Below are 14,639 nucleotides of genomic sequence, written 5' to 3'. Positions count from 1 at the left end.
TAACTGAGCTGTGATAAACAGAATGAACAAAATAATGACTTAATTTCTAGGTAATGGTGAGAGATGCCATTAACTTACTTTGTGACTTTGGGCTGGTTTCTTAACCTCTCTGGGGCTTCCACATAAATATTTGTTGAAATTAATTTAATTTAAGCTACTTAAAAGGGGAAGCCTTAGTTCTTCTTTCTAGTCTCTAAAATCCCTAAGTTTGCTGTGCCATTTGATTTCTGGGCTTCTATCCATATCCTAAAGAAAAGAGTAACTACCACCATGTAATTGTACCTACACACAGACAGAAACCATATGATTGTCCATTCCCAACCAGAAGGGAATAATTTTACAATCTCTTAAAGAACACAAGAACACCGTCCCTCTCAAAAGGAAGGATTATATTCAGTAATAAATGCTGGGGCAGGATTGACTAAATTTAAATGTATTGGCACTCTCAAAGTCGCCCTTAGCAACAAGTAGCTTCAAAACACATTTTTCAAACTACCTTAGACTCCCTGCTTTTCCAAATTTTTAGTTACCAATTCAAGCTTGTACCAGACTGTAACTTAAAATAATATTTAAAAATCTCTTGAGAGTTTATAATACTTGTTACAAACAAAAAAAATCCCATTAATTTGTAATGTGTGAGCCTCTGGAAAGAGGCTGTGTTAAATTGTACTATTGGACTAAATCTAAAAAAAAAAAAGCTCTGAAAATAGTGTAAACAAAGTCACCAGAAAGAATGTACTATTTAAAAGATAAAGTTTATCTGGTTAAAAGAACAAAGTTAGCATCCATTTACATACAAATATAACATAACTAATAAGCAGAGGTCATCACTTTTTAAGCTGGTGCTTTGTTATTACACATACAAATTACTTTTTCTCTAAGCAGAATTTCTGTCGAGCAATGGTCAGTTAGCCTACTATTGAGTTATTAAATAACAATAACAATAATAATAATAAAAACTGCATTTCTTCCAATCGACCTTCCCAATTAATCTGAATTAGTGAGTTGTGGGTGAGTTTGAGACATTAGTATGGAAGAAATGCAAATTATTTTTGCGTTTAATTATTTTGCCTCCTTGCTCTTCTTCCAACTCTTTAAACCAGTAGATAAAAACTCCTAATTCTGTGTCTCCTGGCTTGTTCCTAAATGAAGTTTTAGGAATCTGCTTCACTTTGAAATAGTTGACAGCGTCACAAACACTTGAAAAGAACCCACACCATGCTCTTTACATGGTTTAAGGTGTTAGGGATGTCAGGAGGGACAGTACTCATCTGTGAGCTGGTCTTAGCAGGTATGTAGGAAAATACTGTTAGCCATATCATTTATTTGAAAGTGCATCCATGTGAAACTTTTAAATCAACACTTGCATTTGGTTATGACTTGAAGTATTCCTGTTTATCTTTGTAATCAGTTGCAGTCCAGTGGAAGTACATGTGCTATTACAAATCACATTGAAAAACAGAAATTGGTGAGTCTTGACTATAATTAAACTGGAGCTAAAAAATTTTTTTTTGCCAGTGAAGTCCTGCAGGTCTTAAAAATAAAAAAAATAAAAATAAAAAGGAAAAAGAACTCTACAGAGAAATAATGTGATAGACTAGTCCAAAGATGAAATTGCACCTTTGTTTAGTTCTTTCTTCTTTTAGAAGGGGAAACTTACTAGGGAGCCCAATAAAGCTAGATGTCTTCTGGTAATTGAAATGATAAATAGATGGGCCTACCAAAACTAGAGGTAGTTTGGGGTTTTGAGCAAGTACTGCATTTACAATCTCCAACTTTTCTTGCTTAATGTGTGACTCTGACTGAAATAATGATCTTTTTTCTCTTTTAAATAAATCTTTCTCTGCTTCTAACTACCAGGAGAATATTATGAAAACATTCAGAACTAACATTAGAAAGCAAACATAGCTGAAAACTGAGCATCAGCATGGTTGAAAGACCTCTAATAGTCAAGAAAGGACCAAAAAAAATCACTGCAACTAATATTATAAACAACGTCCTTTCCTTATGGTTCTAGTGTCTAGAGGAAGACAATCCCTACTTTTCAGGAGGAAAAAGCTACCTGACTTAATTAACATTTTTTTCTCAGGGCTTCATGCATCAATGAGACAAGGTCTATACTCAACCATTAGAGGATGGCAGCAATGGTAAGGTGGAGGGAGAATAAAAATTTGGGTCTGAGCTTCTGTAATGCTAAGAGACATTTATTATTGTCTTTTTCTTTAGGTTGCCCTGTCTGACTATCCAGTGGAGGTAGCCCTACCAGACATTAATGAAAGAAGCCTAGTTAGAAAGCAATGAATGCACTTCAAATACAAAAGTGTTGGTCAGAAAAGGTGGGGCAGAGCATGTAGGCCTAAGCTTCTCAGGCTTAAAATGTAGCAGAAGCTCTTAGCTAGCTAATGAAACCACTATTGCCACACCTCTCTATACATCTCCTGGCTGCTATGACTATGATACCAGAGGATTCTGCTGCAATGCACTTTCCTGATTCATTACCTCTCTCCACAAGCTCCCAAGACACAATTCCCCTATTGCATTGCTATTTGAATTTATAGCCATCCATCCAGTTTACCTAATCACACTTCTTGCCTTGAATTAGTAATTAACTCCTTGAAGGGATGTAGGGGTGTTCAAGGAGGACTAGCACCTTTGATGTGAGGGCTTTTCAAGCCCTTCTACTTATCTACTTTTGCTGTCTAACTGTAACTCAACTCTCACCTGTGGTTCTAAGAATCTGTAGTATGCAGAAGGGGCCACATACCAATAAAATCATTTTGGCAAATGGGCTAGATCATGATGAGAGTAACCAACAGTCCTCAAACCTGTCGGTGCACTAAGGGGATGTCCACCCCAAGCACGTGAAGATTTCCCTCTGTGGAATAGGCAGAAGAGAACAATCTGTTCCAGTGGCCATGGAGGATGCTGAAGCAGGTGCTGTGGAGTGCTTAGAGCTTGATCAGATACTGAAGACGAGAAAGTCATCCGCTGCATCCCAGGCCACTAGTCATCCTGACTTTTGTCTTGCCCCTGAATTTCTATGCCTCTGGAAGAGAAAGTGAGGCCAAAGACTTTGAGCAACTCTACCTCACTTAAATCCACTTCACACATGAATCAAGATATCACCCTGTGATGTCAGTGGTTCTCTTCAAAAATGAAGGACAAACAACAATAATTCCTTGTAGCCTGGACTGGCCAATTTAAGATTTTGTAACTTTTAGCTGCCATCACTGGTCATCTGACCTTCACAATCAGAATATACTATACTCATGTAAAATATATTCCATATTAGTCATTTTGTACAAGAAGACTAAAATTTTAAAAAAATAAAATGAAAAAAAGTGAAAAATAACATGCTTCAGTCTGTATTCGATATCAGTTCTTTCTCTAGAGGTGGATAGCATGCTTCATCATTAGTCCTTTGGGATTGTCTTGGATCATTGTATTGCTGAGAAAAGCTAAGTCATTCACAGTTCTTAATTGGACAATATTGTTGTTGCTGTGTACAACATTCTCCTGGTTCTGTTCACTTCACTGTGTATCAGTTCATGTAAGACTTTCCAGGTTTTTTCTAAAATCATCCTGCTTGCCATTTCTTGCAGCACAATAATATTCCATTACAATCATATACCACAGCTTGTTTTTTCTCAGCCATTCCCCAAATTGGGCATTCCTTTGATTTCCAATTTTTAGCCACCATAAAAACAGCTGCTATAAATATTTTTGTAGCACTACATCCTTTTTCCTTTTTTTATTTTTTTGGATGTCTGGGATATAGACCTAACAGTGGTATTGCTCAATTAGAGGGTGTGTACAGTTTTATAGCTCTTTAGGCATAGTTCTAAATTGCTCTCCAGAATGGTTGGATCAGTTCATAACTCCACCAACAGTGCATTAGTGTCCCAGTTTTCTCACATCCCCTCCAACATCCAACATTTTCCTTTTTTGTCGTATTAGCAGTTCTGATAGGTGTGAGGTGGTATCTCAGAGTTGTTTTAATTTGCATTTCTCTAATCAATAGTGATTTTTTGATTTCTTTGTCTGAAAACTGCCTGTTCGTATCCTTTGAACATTTTATTAATTGGGGAACAATGTGAATTTTTTTTTTATAAATTTGACTTGGTTCTCTATATCTTTGAGAAATAAGGCCTTTATCAGAGATACTTTTTGCAAAATTTCCCCCCAGTTTTCTGTTTTCCTTATAATTTTGGTTGCATTGGTTTTGTTTGTGCAAAAACTTTAATTTTATGTAATCAAAATGATCTATTTTACATTTTGTAATGCTCTCTTTATCTTCTTTGGGCCTAAATTCCTTCCCTATCTATTCATATATCTGTCAGATAAACTATTCCATCCTTTCTTAATTTGCCAATGTTATTACTGTTTATGTGTATATCATATACCCATTTTGATCTTATCTTGGTATATGGTGTGAGATGTTGGTCCATAACTAGTTTCTACCACACTATTTTCCAGTTTTCCCACCAGTTTTTGTCAAATAATGAATTTTTGTTCCAAAAGTTTGGTTCTGTGGGTTTATTACATTCTAGATTACTATGGTCACTTACTATAATGTAATTTGTATTTAATCTATTCCACTGATCTACCACTCCACTTCTTGGCCAGAGCCATATTGTTTTGATAATGACCATTATATATTACAGTTTGAGATCTGGTGTGGTTAGACCACTTTCTTTCACATTTTTAAAAAACTGATTCCCTTAATATGCTTGAGGTTTTATTCTTCCAGATGAATTTTGTTCTTATTTCTTTTAGATCTATAAAACAATTTTTGATAGTTTGACTGGTATGGCACTGACTAAATAGATTAATTTAGGTAGAATTGTCATTTTTATTATATTGGCTCTTCCTACCTATGAACAACTGATATTTTTCCTATTATTCAGATCCTACTTTATTTGTATGAAAAGTATTTTATAGTTGTGTTCATATAGTTCCTGAGTTTGTCAGGCAGGTAGACTCCCAAGTATTTGATATTGTCTAAAGTTATTTTAAATGGAATTTCTCTATCTTTTGTTGCTGGACTTTGTTGGACTATAGAAATGCTGATGATTTAGGTGGGTTTATTTTGTATCCTGTAACTGTGTTAAAGTTAATTATTTTAAGCCATTTTTAATTGATTCTCTAGGATTTTCTAATTATAACATCATATCATCTGCAAAGAGTGATAGTTTTGTTTCTACATTGCCTGTTCCAATTCCTTTCATTTCTTTTTCTCCTCTTATTGCTATAGCTAACATTTCTAGTACAATATTAAGTAATACAGATGATAACGGGCATCCTTGCTTCAGCCCTGATTATATTAAGAAGGCTTCTATCTTCTCCCCATTACAGATAAAGCTTGCTGATAGATAAATATTACTTATCATTTTAAAGTTAGCTCTGTTTATTCTACACTCGCTAGTGTTTTTAATAGGAATGGGTGTTATATTCTGTCAAAAGCCTTTTCTGTATCTTTTGAGATAATCATATGTTTTCTTTTGGTTTTGTTATTGATGTGATCAATTATGCTGATAGTTTTCCTAATATTGAGCCAGCCCTGCATTCCTAGAATAAATCTCACCTTGGTCATATTATATGATCCTTGCGATATATTGCTGTAATCTCTTTGTTAGTAATTGATTTAAAATTTTTGCCTCAATATCCATTAGGGAAATTGGTCTATAATTTCTTTCTCTGTTTTGGCTCTTTCTCGTTTGAGTATCAGCACTATATTTGTGTCATGAAAGGAATTTGGTAAGACTCCTTCATCTATTTTTCCAAATAGTTTATACAGTATTGGGATTAATTGTTTTTTAAATGTTTGGTAGAATTCAGTTGTGAATCCATATGGTCCTGGGGATATTTTTCTTAGGAAGTTCATTGATCACTTATTCAATTTCTTTTTCTAAGATTGGGTTATTTAAGTATTTTATTTCTTCTTTTGTTAATCTAGGTAATTTATGTTTTGGTAGATATTCAATCTATTCCATTTAGATTGTCAAATTTATTGGCACATAATTGTGCAAAATAGCTCCTAATAATTGTCTCTTTCCTCTTCATCAGTGGTGAGTTCACTCCTTTCTTTTTTGATACTAATAATTTGGTTTTCTTCTTTCCTTTTTTAAATCAAATTAACCAATGGTTTATCTATTTTATTGTTTTTTTTTTAATAAAAGCAGCCTCTAGTTTTATTTATTAGTTAAATGGTTTTCTTACTTTCAATTCTATTAATCTTTCCTTTGATCTTCAAGATTTCCAATTTGGTGTTTAAGTGAAGATTTTTAATTTGTTCTTTTTCTAATTTTTTTAGTTGCATGCCCAATTAATTGATCTACTTTTTCCGTATTTTATTGATGTAAGCCATTAGAGATATAAATTTTCCCCTAAGTACCACTTTGGCTTTATCCCATAAATTTTGGCACATTATTTCATTGTTGTCATTTTCTTTAATGAAATTATCAATTTTCTCTATGATTTGTTCTTTGACCCACTTGTTTTTAGTATTAGATTATTTAATTTCCAATTAATTTTTAATTTCTCTCTCCATTGTCCATTATTGAATGCAATTTTTAATGCATTATGACCTGAAAATAATGCATTTACTATTTCTGCTTTTCTGCCTTTAGTTGTGAGGTTTTTATGTTCTAATACATAGTCAATTTTTGTGTAGGTGCCATGTACTACTGAGTAAAAGCTATATTCCTTTCTCTTCCCATTCAATTTTCTCTAGAGATCTATCATATCTAATTTTTCCATAATTTTATTCACCTCCTTAACTTATTTCTTGTTTATTTTTTGGTTAAATTTATCTAGTTCTAAGTGGGGAAAGTTGAGGTCCCCCACTAATATAGTTTTATTATCTATTTCCTTTTGTAACTCATTAGACATCTTTAAAATTTTAGATACTGTGAGAGGCAGTTAGGTAGCACAGTGAGTACAGCTCTAGCCTTGGAGTCAGGAGGACCTAAGTTCAAAACCAGCCTCAGACACTTGACACTTGTGTGACCCTGGGCAAATCACTTAACCCCAACTGCCTCACCAAAAAGGAAAAAAAAAATTAGATACTATACTATTTGGTATATATATGTTTAGCATTGTTATGACTCCATTGTCTATGGTACTTTTCAGAAAGATATAGTTTCCTTCTTTATCTCTTTTAGTTAGATACATTTTTGCTTTTGGTTTGTCTGAGATCATGATTGCTACCCCTGCTTTCTTGGTTTCAGCTGAAACATAAGAGATTCTGCTCTAGCCCCTTATTCTTACCCTGTATCTCTCTGCTTCAAGTGTGTTTCTTGTAAACAACATATTGTAGGATTCTGGTTTTTAATCCATTCAGTTCTCCACTTCCATTTTATGGGTAAGTTCATCCCATTCACATTTGTAATTATAACTAACTGTGTATTTTCCTCCATTCCATTTTTCATTTGTTTATCCCCCTCTCTCTTTTACTTCCCCAACCTTTCCAACCTCATAAGTGTTTTACCTCTGATCACTAACTTCCCCAATATACCCTCCCCTTTATTAGTTCCCTCTCCTCCTTCTATTATCATCATTCCTTTTTACTTCCTCATAGGGTAAGGTACATTCCTATATCCATCCGAGTGTGTATATTGTTCCCTCTTTGAGCCAATTTTGATGAGGGTAAGGTTGAAGCTTTGCCCACCACCTGCTTCCCTGCTGCTAGACCAATTCTACAACAGTTTTCTAGTTGTTTGAAGGAGAATTTGGAAAGGCTTCAGAGGGTGCCTTCTTACTCTACCATCTTGGCACTGGAAGTCCTCCCTTGTTTTCATTGAAATGGTTTTACATTACATTAATTTTGTAATTGAATTTTAAAATATGTTATTATATTATCTATCTCACAGCATCAACAAACCTGCTTTGAACAATAATCTCCATCTCAATAACAGGCAACATAATCTGCCTCTTCCTGTACACATTTACATTGCATCATTTTAAGAAATGGAGAAAGAAATAGGAGTACAATATAATACAACACATATTTCCTAAGCACCTATTGTGTGCAGAACCCTCTGCTAGACATTGGAGAAGACAAAGTTTAGGTAAAAAGTGATCTCATGATCCTCATGGAGCTTACTTGTAATTGAACCCTAACATGGTAAATATTGTATATGTTCATTTGCAAGTTACAAAATTCTGTACTATGCTAGGTCTGAAAGGGAAAGATAATTACCAAGCAGAGTGAGTGTTTTGAAGGAAGTACCCTGTAAGTGGATTCTAAAGAGTTGTTAGGAATTTAACAGGGGAAGGAAGAATTGGGGGCCCATAAACAGCCTAAGCAGAGGTCAGAGGCATGAGAGAACATGTTACAGAGGTTTCTAGTTTGGCTGAACATTGTATATAAGAGGCGAGAGAAGGAATATGGGACCATCATTTTTTAGGTGATTAATCCATCCAACAGATAAATTTTTTCCCTAAAAATGATCATTTTTTCTTTGATTTCAAATTTTACTTGTATTAAATAGATATAACATAAGACAAACAGTTTAGCTTTTAAAATTTTAATTTAATTTTTTTCAATTAAAATTATTTTATTTTTCTCTTACCCACCTTTCCCCCTTTGAAACCTTTATAACAATATGCATAGTCAAGCAAAAATTTTCCTTATTGGACATGTAAAAAAAAAGTCCCAACCTGAACCCATTACCTTTATGTCAGAAGCTGAATAACATACAGATATTTACTCTTTGTATAAAAAGAAGTTGTTTAACTTTTCTTTTATTTAATATTTTGTTTAGGACTTACCAGTCTGATCTTATTATTTCCTATATCAATTTCTCTTCATTCATGCCAATCTAAATAACTATTCTTCTAAATTCTTTCCTTCTGTTTTAAATTTTCTCATGTTTTTCTAAAACCTAAATAGAAGATTGTCTAAAAAGTTCTCTGAAGTTTTCGACATTTTCAGAGTTGAAAATGTTTAAGATGCAAGATATCCACATCTATTAGAAATAATGTCTTGATAAAACTGCAGTTGCCTATGTAGGGTGATCAAGGGGGTCTTAAGAAAACCACCTACCTTGCAAATCTCCTTTCTAGTCTGAAACATTGCCTGAAGTTGAGCTATTCAAGAACCATTACTTTGGGTTAAAGTGTATCTTTCTAGGGCAGCTAGGTGGTGCAGCGGATAGACCACCAGCACTGAAGTCAAGAGGATCTGAATTCAAATCTGACCTCAGACCACACACTTGTCACTTACTAGCTGTGTGACCCTGGGCAAGTCACTTAACTCCAATTGACTAATAATAATAATAATAAAATAATAATAAAATGTACCTTTCCAAATGTCCTATTTAAAAACACAAATTCGTCACAGAATGAGGTTGTCATTCACACTTTAATGTGAATTATTTTGTATAGAGGTCTGATGATCTATGGCCTGTGAGACAAATCCATCTCACCATTAATTTTTGTATAGCCACAAGCTAAGAATATTTACCTACCTCTGGTCTACTAGATCACTTGCTTCAATGACAGAAGGAGAATGGATATGAGAGCCCTGTATACCTCAAAGCAGGGAGAGGACCTTGAAAAGAAAAGGGAGCAAAGAAAACAAAGTGATAAAATTTCAATATTTCAATACATTAGAGACAAATTTATCCTATTCAAAACTCTGATTAGGTAAGCCTCAGTCAAGATTTTTGCAAACTGTTTCCTTTGCCTCTAAAACTCAACCTGGCCTTGAGGTCACATATTACCTATTCCATACTATTAGAATGCCACTACAACCATCATGAAGCATTTATTAAGAACCTGAATACAAGTAACACTGCATAAAAAGGTCCCCATAGATCTGCCCCTACTAATATATTGAATGACAGACAGGATGCAAAATGGCCTTGAAAGAAATAATGATGGCTTCAATTTTGGAATATATATTTAATGGGGGAAAATATAAAGTCCTTCAAATGGGTTTGAAAGAATCAATTATACAAGGAGAGGCTGGCTGGACAATATTGTACTTCCTGAGGGATATACATAGGTGTGCATAGAGCATTGGCCAGGTGTGCTGGCATACCCAGGGTGGGGAGAAGTGGGGAATATCTATATCAACCCATTTCCTTCACACACTATATACATGCTTATGCACAGGTGACTTTTACTAGACTGCAAACTCTATATGTGTGATACAGATGCCAAAAAGCTAACTCAAGCTGAAGCTATATTGAGAAGTAGATTGTTAATAGTCAAATAGAATAGTCTCCCTTATCTCTTCCCTGTTCTGACTATATCTGGAATATTGTGTCTAGTTCCAGTTGCCACATTTTAGGAAATACATTAATAAACTAAAAAGTTTCCAAAAAAGGATGACTGGAACAATGAGGGGACTGAAGACCATGTGTAAAGGTATCAGTTGAAGGAATTTGGGCTATGTAGCCTAGAGAAGATAAAACTTAGGGGAGGTATAATACCTGTCTTCAAAAATTGGAGAGCTGTCACCTGGAAAAGGAATCATACATATTCTGTTAGCCCCTAGGAGCACTAGGGGAAAATTGCAGAGGCAGGCTTCAACTTCATTTAAGAACAAACTTCTTGGGGCAGCTAGGTGGCACAGTGGACAAAGCACTGGCCCTGGAGTCAGGAAGACCTGAGTTCAAATCTGGCCTCAGACACATAACATTTACTAGCTGTGTGACCCTGGACAAGTCACTTAACCCCATTGCCTAGCCAAAAAAAAGAATAAACTTATTATCAATTAGAACTGTTCAAAAGTAGAATGGATCAGACAGAGCCAAGATGGTAGAGTAAAGGCAGGGACTCACCTGAGTTCAGCCCCAAATCCCTCCAAATCCCTTTAAATAATACTCTAAACAAATTCTAGAATGGCAGAACCCACAAAAAGATGGAGTGAAATAATTTTTCCAGCCCAAAACAACTTAAAAGGTCAGGGGAAAAGGTCTGCTGCACTGGGGTGAGAGAGGAGCGTGGTCCAGTGCAGGCTGTGCCAGTGCAGACTGGGGCCCAGCAAACCAAGAGTAGGCCTTGGGGGTGACTGAATCAGTGGCAGCAGTATTGGTTTCCAGGCCTCCCAAAACCACACATGCCAAAGACAACTTGGAAAGTCAGCAGGAAAGGTTTGACATTCCTGAATGAGAGTGGACACAGTCCAGCGCAGGCCCCCGCAGGTCTATACTAAGGCCCCAGCAAACCAGCATCAGGCCTTAGGAATGACTGAATCAGCAGTGGCAGCAGCTGCCAGAGCTCTCAGTCCACAGACAGCAAAGGGGTGGAACAACTGGTCAGAAGGAGATTACAGGGGTCCTAGCACTAAGGCAGGACTCTATTGCTTTGCCCATACTCCAATCTGGGTGACAGTCCTAGGTGGCAGTCCCAGGGTAAGGAGGAACACACCAGAGCTTGCAGCCACAGTGTAGCAGGGACCCTTCTCACAGTTCCAGGGCAGAAAAGAATGCTTGTGGTCACTCACAGAGCACAGCATAGGCCAGGAGAGTAGTAAACACTTCCCCTTAGATCATACTACCTTGGAAAAGCTGAAAATGTATAGGGCCTAGAAGTATCTCTGAAAACAGCTGCAATAAACATCTGAAGCTTGGGATAGTGCACTCCTCCCCCACCCCCCATCCCCCCAAAAGCAAAGCCTACTTTAACAAAGAATTAAAAGTCAAGTAACAGGCTGGGAAAATGAGCAAATAAAAGAAAAAATTCTGACCATAAAAAAATTACTATGGTGACAAGGAAGATCAAAGCACACACTCAGAAAAAGATAACAAAGTCAAAGCTCCTACATCCAAAACTCCAGGAAAAATATGAATTGGTCTGAGGCTATGGAAGACCTCAAAAAGGATTTTGAAAATGAAGTAAGAGAAATGGAGGAAAAATTGGGAAGAGAAATGAGAATAATGCAAAGAAATCATGAAAAAATTGGGTCAAAAGCTTGGTAAAGGAGACACAAAAAATACTGAAGAAAATAACACCTTAAAAAAAGACTAGGCCAAATGGTAAAAGAGGTCCAAAAAGCCAATGTGGAGAAGAATGCCTTAGAAAGCAGAATAGGCCAAATGGAAAAAAAAGAGGCAAAAAAATTCATTGAAGAAAAAAAAAACTCCTTCAAAAGTAGAATTGGCCAAATGGAAAAGGAGGTACAAAAGCTCACTGAAGAAAATAATTCCTTAAAAATTATAATTGAGCAAATGGAAGCAAATGACTTCATGAGAAGTCAAGAAACAATAAAACAAAACCAAAAGAATAAAAAATAGAAGACCATGTGAAATATCTCACTGGAAAAAAAAAAACTTACCTGGAAAATAGATCCAGAAGACATAATTTGAAAATTATTGTACTACCTGAAAGCCATAATAAAAAAGAGCCTAGACAGCATCTTTCAAGAAATTATCAAGAAAAGCTGTCCCGATATTCTAGAACCAGAGGGTAACATAGAAATTGCAAGAATCCAACGATCACCTCCTGAAACAGATCCCAAAATGAAAACTCCCAGGAACATTATAGCCAAATTCCAGAGCTCCTAGGTCAAGGAGAAAATACTGCAACCAGAAAGATACAATTCAAGTATTGTGGAGCCACAGTCAGGATGGCACAAGATTAAGCAGCTTCTACATTAACGTATTGGAGGACATGGAATATGATATTTCAGAGGGCAAAGGAGCTAGGATTACAACCAAGAATCACCTACACAACAAAACTGAGTATAATCCTTTAAGGAAAAAATGGATATTCAATGAAATAGAGGACTTTCAAGCATTCCTGATGAAAAGACCAGAGCTAAATAGAAAATTTGACTTTCAAATTCAAGACTCAAGAGAAGCATAAAAAGATAAACAGGAGAGAGAAATCATAAGGAACCTAATAAAGTTAAACTATTTACATTCCTACATGGGAAGATAATGCTTGTAACTCAAAAGAACTTTCTCATTATTAGGGCAGTTAGAAGTAGTATATATAGAAAGAGGGCACAGTTGTGAGTTGAATATGAAGGGATGATGTCTAAAAAAATAAAACTAAGGGGTAAGAGAGGAATGTACTGGGAGAAAGGGAAAGGGAGAAGTAGAATGGGGTAAATTTTCTCACATAAAAGAGGGAAGAAAAAGCTTTCTGCAGTAGAGGGGAAGAGGGAAGCGGTGAGGGGGGAGTGAGCGAACCTTATGCTCATCAGAATTGGCTCAGACAGGGAATAACATACACACTCTATTGGGCATAGAAATCTATCTTACTGTACAGGAAAGTAGGAGGGAAAGGAGTTAAAAGAAAGTAAAACAAGGAAAGGCAGACTAGGGGAGGGGGTAGTCAGAAGCAAAACACGTTTGAGGAGGGACAGAGTAAAAGGAGAGAGAGAGAATAGAATAAGCAGAGGGCATAGGATGGAGAGAAATACATTTAGCAATCATGACTGTGAAAAAATTTTGAAGCAAGTTTCTCTGATAAAGGCCTCATTTCTCAAGCATATAGAGAACTGAGTCAAATTTATAAAAATAAGTCATTCCTCAATTGATAAATGATCAAAAGATATGAAGTTTTCAGGTGAAGCAATCAAAACTATCTATAGCCACATGAAAAAAATGCTTTAACTCACTATTGATTGGAGAAATACAAATTAAAACAATTCTGAGGTACTACCTCATAATCATTAAGTTGGCTAATAGAACAAAAAAGGAAAATCACAAATGGTGGAAAGGATGTGAGGGAAAAGGGCTACAAAACCATGCATACCCTTTGAGCTACCAATACCACTAATAGGTCTGTATCCCAAAAGAGATTTTAAAAATGGAAAAGGACCTATATGTATAAAAATATTTATAGCAGTTCTTTTCAGGGGGGGCAAAGAATTGGAAATTAAGGTGATGCCCATCAACTGGTGGATAGCTGAACAAATTGTGGTATGTGATTATGATGGAATACCATTGTTCTGTAAGAAGTGATGAATAAGATACTCTGTAGAAAAACCTGGAAAGACTTAACATGAGCTGATGCAAAATGAAACATACTGTGTAGAAAGTAACAGCAATATTGTAAGATGATCGGCTGTGAATGATTTAGCTGTTCTCAGCAATATAATGATCCACGACAACTCTGAGGGACTTATGATGAAAAATGCTATCCAACCCCAGAGAAAGAACTGATGGTGTCTGAATACAGATTGAAGCATACTTTTCTGATGGCGTCTGAATACAAACTGAAGCATACTTTTTTTTTAACTTTATTTTTCTTGAGGGGTTTTTTTCTTTTTTATGGTCTATGTTTTCTTTCAAAAGTAGAATGGCTTATCTCAGGAGATAATAGGTTCCAAATCATTAGAGGCCTTCAAACAGAAATTGGATGGCTATGTCTCCAGGATGTTGTGGGGTGGATTCCTGTCCAGCTATGGGTTAGATTGAGGTCCTTTTTTAACTCTGAAGTTATGTAATTCTAGCAACCTACAATTATATGGCCACACTGACCCAGCTATATAGAAGCACAGGAAGTAGAGGGAGCTTAATAAAACTATTAACCTAATACAAAACAAATACTGTAGTAAGGTATTTACATATTGGTGCTGCAAGTTTGGTGCAGTACTACAAATTACAATAGGAGTCTCAAGCCTTTTGCAGAGGATGATCCACTTCCAGTTTATCTAAATATAATGAAAAGTGATAACA

General features: G+C 35.7%; 1 long non-coding RNA gene across 2 annotated transcripts in view; it reads right to left on the bottom strand.

Annotated features, from left to right (window-relative positions):
• The window catches only part of LOC110207947 (uncharacterized), a 142,414-nt gene that overhangs the window by 92,233 nt on the left and 35,542 nt on the right, over window positions 1-14,639 (bottom strand). For both annotated transcript variants that reach the window (XR_002324367.2, XR_002324368.2), the window contains exon 2: window positions 9,471-9,553. This is a non-coding gene — a long non-coding RNA (uncharacterized LOC110207947). The remainder of the gene's footprint in view (window positions 1-9,470; window positions 9,554-14,639) is intronic.

The sequence above is a fragment of the Phascolarctos cinereus genome, unplaced genomic scaffold (assembly GCF_003287225.1).
Source record: "Phascolarctos cinereus isolate Bilbo 61053 unplaced genomic scaffold, phaCin_HiC Scaffold_4;HRSCAF=312, whole genome shotgun sequence".
Classification (NCBI taxonomy): domain Eukaryota; kingdom Metazoa; phylum Chordata; class Mammalia; order Diprotodontia; family Phascolarctidae; genus Phascolarctos; species Phascolarctos cinereus.
This window is presented reverse-complemented; position numbering and strand designations above follow the sequence as displayed.